Here is a 7,063-nt window from a genome sequence, read left to right as displayed (position 1 = left end):
TACTTTACAAGTCATCAGAATTGGCGTAAAAGTTGTTCAGAATGTTTTGTTTTCGTAAATATCGGTCGGTTCTCGTATGGAAAATTTCTTTTCGTAAATGGGGGACACAAAAGAAAACGATTTGTATCAAATACTCACAGGACAAACCAGACATTACTTGTAATTAAAATGTAATCAAAATAAATTTTTATCGACTCCAAACAACTGCTAGTAATTTATCAACCCCCTAGATAAATCGATTGACCCCTTGGGGATCTCTAGCGACTAAACCGCTGGAACCCCTGATTTAGAACATGATTTAAGAAAGCTGTACTAATAAAAGTTTGCATATTTATTTAATTAAGATTCGTAATTAAAAATATAAATAAATAGTCTATTAGATTTATGGTTTTAAGCTTGATAAAGTATCAAAATCTTTTTACAGAGGATTTTTCCAAACCCGCATTTATTTTTACATTCATTAGTATAAACTTATATGCCGGCCGGATGGCCGGCATATAAAGCATTAGTATAAACTAATGAATAGGTTAAGGCTTCAGCCTATCGCTTTAGGGGACCCAGAATCGAACAAATCCGGGAATTTTTCGGGATGTGGTCTATCTCAGATATGTCAGGCCTCGTCTCTCACCACCTGCACCCCGTTGAAAGTCTGGCCGAACCATGATGGTATTATTAAAAGAACCCGTTTAGTGCTCAGAGAGGAAAAAAAATAAAGAATGGATTGCTGAGATAAGGCAATGCAACTCATAAGCGATCTGTTTTCCGGGTGGACCTTCAATGGAAAATTGCTCCTATTTAAATGTTAGACGCGTAAAAAAAGCGCGGAAAACTCCACATATCCTCAGATTAAGATGGAAAACTGCCGTAAGGTGTGTGGTGTACCAATGTTCGCGGCAGCGCTACTAGTGAAAAGTGAGAAAAACGTGAAAGTCACTTCTTACGCGAAAACTGAATGAAATTACGGTTGGATTTTTGAATGAATAAGCAGTAATTATCCAGTTAATATTGTTGTCTGTTCCCGAATTGGACAAGTAATTTAGATGAACTGCAGAAGATAAAGAAACACGTAGCACAGAACATATTTTTATATATGTACAGTAATACCCCGACTTATGCGAACCCGGAGTTACGCGATTTTCAAATCTCGTCGATTCGTCTTTTATTTGAACGCCACGCACTCTTGATTACTCACTCCCCCACACTATTGTTCACCTTACATGTTCGGACGTGTCGCACGGCATCGACGCATAGCTACAATTTATTTTGTTATTTATTTCTGTGTTTGTTATATCTATGGAGATTTGAGAGACTCTATGTGGTGATTTCTTGTAACCGTGAACGAATCAAAAGACGAGATAAGATTAACGAGAACATTTATTAGCTTACATACATCCGACTTGGATTTACACATATTGCAAAATTATACCCCGACTTACGCGGTTATCGCTCGGTTCTACCTATCACGTAAGTTCGGGATATTACTGTATTATATTGTGGCCGCCGGCCATATATCGTTGTATATTTTGTATATATTAATTTTTCTTTGATTTAGTTTTAAGTTCTTTCCTGTCTCTTTGTTCTAAAATTCTTTCTAGAACGTTCTTTCTTAATCCTTCTCCTGTGGGGGGTAAGACTACCAATTCTGAGAACATGTGAAAAACAAAGGAGGGTGTGAAGCCCTGAGGCAGAAATACAGTCAGGGTGCATATACTTTTGGGATCAAACTGATCCAAGATCACTTCGATCGTATAAATCGTATATACAAACGAACTACTGCAATCCGATCGATCTCTATTTGCGTATACAAACGCCATCTAGAATCAACTGGATCTCGATCAAACTAATCCTAGAGGAGGGTAGGATCGTTTGGATCGGATAAAAGAGATTAAAGATGGCGGCTTCCATGGTCGAACTTAAGCTTACAGTAAATAACGAAGAAATACGTTTAATTGTTGACAAGGAAACAACACATTCTAGCTCTCCAACCTTCAAGCCAAAAAGTAAAGACCTGTAATGGATTACAAGATTNTCTTCATTAAATATATTATTAAATTTTATTAGATGTAAAAAATAAAATGATTGTATATTATATTTTATTTATTTTTTAAGTAAATGTGCAGGTACACAGGAAAAAATTAAGATAGAAAAAGGTAATTTTGACGTGCTCTAAAATGGCGGATCGTATTATTTTTTACAGATACGGTCAATATCACGAATACAATTATTATGTGTATCCAACGTATCTTCAGGTACTGTGGCGAGTTTTAGAATTCTAAGGAAGACCATAGACCGATGATAAGGAATACCAGGGACACTCCCCTCAACTTCCCTCTCTGATTGTCTGTCTTAACGACCGACTCTACTCACCGTGAGACAAGACCAGCAACACTACACTGATTGAGCGAGATACAAATATTTTCCGTGGAATTCCATCTTTCTTCAATCGAACTTAAACGACACTTTTACTAGAGAAAATTCCATTATCTTAATAAATTTTTATTTAAAAACTAACTGTTTTCTTTTCTGAAGAATTATTTCTTTTTATATAAAATGCTAGAGATAATTGGGACGATTAATGCCAGGGGCCACTAGCCTGGCATACGCTATCGTAGTAAAGTTTATTGTTAAGTCGAAAAATTCTGGAATGCGGGGGCAAAAATCTCAAAGTTTTCGTGTATTTAAATGAAATAATTCGTATAATAAGCCATTAAAATAAAGATAATTTATATTTTGTGAGTTTAAACAGATAAACAATTCCCATAAAAACTACTTGGTGTGTTATGTATAATGGAAAATGAACAATACGACAGTAGGCAATCGAGCTTAGAAAATTACGTCTGCATAATCATAATTTTGTTATATACGTGATCTAGTATAATTTGTTATGGTGATCATTGTTCCTTTTTTTCGTTTGTTAACCCGAGAAGCTTTATATAGATGATGGCGATTATCGAAGTTAATCCACTGTACAATGATCTAACACTGTTTAAGCCTATGGGAATAGTTACGACTTTTCGCTTGATTGTTACCAAATTCGAAATTGTGAATACTAAAAATTAAAAAAAAAATCGTCATATTCTAATTACGTGTGTTTTCCCGAAACACAATTTTCGTTAAAAAAAGGGGGGCAATAAGTCGGGTGTAAGTAGGTGTGGTAATTCTTTGACTTGTATTACCAAGAACCGGTAGAGTGCATTAACTTTTATTTATTAAAAGTTGTATCAAACGTTACGTTTTGTATTAAAATAACAACGTTAGCGGTAATGTCGACTGTCAGGAGTTAATTACTTGTAGCATACGGGTATTGAGCCTAATTGATCAAATAATTACTAATAATTTACTTACATTAACGGAAAATTTTGGCAAAACCTCGGGGCGTGTTTCTCCGATATTTTGTAGGCCAGGTGTTTAAAATGACCTACTTTTGGCCTTAACAATGACCCCTTAACCTTAGGGAACACTTCAATACCGAACCGCATTATTCCTTTTTCTCATCGTAAACACAGGAATGTTAACTGACAAATTTTAAAATTTATGGCGTTTTATTTTGTTAAAAGTACCTCCTATTATTATTATTATTTATATGAATTATCTAATTTTTAACAGTTTTCTTTATTAAAATATCGAATATGAAATTTTAACTGACTTTCAGTTTCGTAATTTCGTTAAAATTAACACTTTAATAATAATAAATTAATTTTTTTAAACTATAAAATTTCATCCTTTGTTTATTCCCCAGTTTCTAATAATAGAATTCATCTATTGTTACTACAAGACGATTTTCGGACCCATTAACATTTTCCGAATACTTCAAATATCTTATCCGAAAGAGTAAAAAGTCCCTTCCGAGTTAAAAGTAAAACATAAATTCGTATATCGAAGATTCGTTTGTTTAAGCGTAAAATCGGTGAATTGTATAAAATTATTATAACTTCCGGATCACGTGACAGGGTTCTGGAGACATTTTTATCGAGAAAAAGTAAAATTCCAACAAAATTTAATCCCGTGTTCGAAGATTTTCTCGTGTTAAACGAGAAAAGGAACGAAGTTTTAATTTATTATTCGATTGAGAAAATAAAATAACTCTCGATCAATTGTTACGACGTGATTATTTCGAATAAAACTTAATTATTTTTTAAGTGTGAAGATTTTTAAGTGTTTTTATTTTCACATAAACAATAGCAATCTGTGCGAGTAACAAAGGTTTAGAAACAGAGACGATTTTTTTTATTGTTTCTGTAAGCTTTAATTTCTGAATATTTCTACCTAACAAGGGAGAACATAAAAAAACGCATTGTTTCGTTAAAGGAACGCTCCACTCTAGCATTAGGAATATTTGAATTTCCAGGAATCTTTCTCGAAGAACGACGATTGCAGAATTTTTCTTTTTTTTTTTATTTTTTACGAGCGCGCGAAAATTTGTAGTCACCTGATTGGCCGCTTAGATAATATAGGGCCGCGTGACACCTGTAGCTATTAGCGCCAACTGCTGCAGAAAAATTTCGCTGGCATTTTAGGTCCGGCAATTGTAGAAGAAGAAGGCGAACGCACTAAACGATCGTCCATTACCGTTAAAATAGAAACGGTTTACGTTTAGATGGCAGGAATAGGAATTTATAGGTTGTGTTATAGGCACGAGGAAAAAGTTCTTTGTGTGTTGTGGAAAACCGGTTTGTGTGGCTACCTCTCTCACGATTTTCTTCTACTCTCTCACAAGGGGTCTAATATTCCCGCTTGCGGTGTAGAGACTAGTAATTCAACCCGCCTTTCTTTCCCCGTGCCCTGTACTTTGACTAGCACGTCGAACGCTTTCAGACATTCGCATTTCCATTCCTATCGCAATTTTAGTCGGCCGAGGCGACATACCGTCTATAAAGGATGGCGACCGTTTCTATTGGCGGTTTTTCTTTTTTTTTCCACGTTTGGCCTCTACTCCCCCCCAAACTCGGACTACGACTTCGGTCGGGCGTCATTAACAGACGAAACTCGCTTTCGATTCGCGGAAAAAGTTGGAAAACTCGTCGTGGTCGTTTGCGCATGCGCGCTAGGGCTGGCAGAGCGGGACGCGCCGAGCGGAGCGGGCAGTGGAGTGGATGGTGTCGCCGAAATGGGGTGCACGTCTGGTAATTCTTGCGAAGGGGCAAGGACTCGGTCGGCCGCGAGCCGACAACTTCGCGGGCCTCACATACCATCGGTGCGGGCTCGCCTGGCCGTCCGCGTTACTTGCCTCGGGGCCAACATACCAAAGCCACCTCTGCTACGCCACGGTGAACCAAGATTTCCTATTGGGTAGTGGATACCACGTAAGGGATGTAATTTGCGTACGGGTCTTTCAATCTGGTACCGGTCCATTCAAGTTTAGTGTGCAAGTCTCGCCTGTTCGTTGTTTGTCTACCGCCATGTTGGGTAAGAACGTTCGTCGGAACGGTCGCGAAATAACGTTTGTTATTTATAAAGTAATTCAAGGACTAACGGCTCCGATACCAACTTCGTTTTAACGTTTTCGACGTCGATCGAGTTTCAGGAAGACTCCCGATTCCACCTTCCGTTGTCGAAAGCGTCACACCACCCCATTTAGGCCTACCTGTTGATCGCAAGCCGAGGAATCTCCTGTCACAACGGATGACTGTGCCTCTGGTCCATGTGCCTTGTATCATGACTAGATCCACACTCATCCACTGTGTCGGGAATCACGACCGACCTTTGTTTCTTATCACTCGTTTTTTGTTCTGCCGATAGCACTTCACGCGATTACTATTGGTGTAGGTGTACCACCGAGTTTCGTGTTTAACGCAAAACTTTGTAAAGTAACGTAATCTCTTCCACTTTTATTTATTATAAGGTCGTTTCTCCTTTTCCTTATCGCCACTTTATTCTACTAATAAAAAAATAACTCGTGTGTAGACTTTTATCTTTGCCGTTTCATAAAGCGCATCGTGCTCCCTACCGTATTTAAAATAACTTTATTACTATCGGTGAATGAATGGATGGCCATCATAATGCTAGATTTTTGTCTGTTCCGGTAACGGAAATTGTTTTCAATCTAACTTTTTGTATTTTAACAATACCATTTTCCTTAACGCTATTAATGTCAGATCGGCCTTGCTGCTGGCAAATTGTCTTGGCAGATACGCCGCGACATCTAGTGTCGTGAAACTACACTAAATTTTTGGGTTAATTAAAATTTAATTCACTTATTGAAAATTTATCAGAATGGAAAAATTAGTTTGACTTTTTTAAGTTTTAAAATTGCCGGAAGGAATTATAGGCGTTTCGGTTCTTTGAAATGATCAGGATGGGCAAGTTATATTGTTCGATTTGTACGAAGAAAGAGGTGCAATCCCGGATAAGATGGTTTTTATGAGTAATTAAACGATCTCGCCATTCGATAGTATTGAATGAGTCTCATAATTACTGGAAGAATCCATTACATATTGTGAAGGTGTCCGTTAACGCCGGGTTTTGCATTAGCTTATTTTATTTTATTTTTAAGCGATAATGCAAAGCAGTAAAAGAATAATTTCGAGTATAGAATCGTAAGATTTCAATTTGATTGAATATTAAAACGCATTTTTGATCGGTTGTCTAAGTTTACATAATGGCAAGTTCAACGTTCGCTATAGTTCGAACGATGATGGCATCTAATCAGAAAATTATGTATTAATTTATTCCAGATTTTTTTTTAATCAGGCGAGATCGCTCCTTTGACAGCAGCATTTTTATCTTACACGATAAATCGTTAAGATTAACTCATTAAAATAGGATTATTATTAATAGAAATACTTAAAAATAGAATCTTGGGGTTATCTATGTTAGATTATATCGCCCGTTTCTGTAAAGATTAGCGTATATTGCGGTTTCCGAACTCGCAGCAACCTCTTCCGATAAATTAACGGCCCGTGGGTTTTCTTTATAATAATTTAATAAAAAGAGGAATAAACCAAAAAATACACTAAATATATTTATTTAGTGTATTTTTTGGTTTATTCCTCTTTTTATAACACTGAAACTTCAGAAATTGATTGGTTGAAATGGCGTTTGTAGGTGAATTTACTACAGTTTA

The sequence above is a fragment of the Centruroides sculpturatus genome, unplaced genomic scaffold (assembly GCF_000671375.1).
Source record: "Centruroides sculpturatus isolate CEXI.00-Female unplaced genomic scaffold, Cexi_2.0 scaffold160, whole genome shotgun sequence".
NCBI classification, from domain to species: domain Eukaryota; kingdom Metazoa; phylum Arthropoda; class Arachnida; order Scorpiones; family Buthidae; genus Centruroides; species Centruroides sculpturatus.
The sequence above is the reverse complement of the archived record's forward strand: the minus strand, read 5'-3'. Positions refer to the sequence as shown.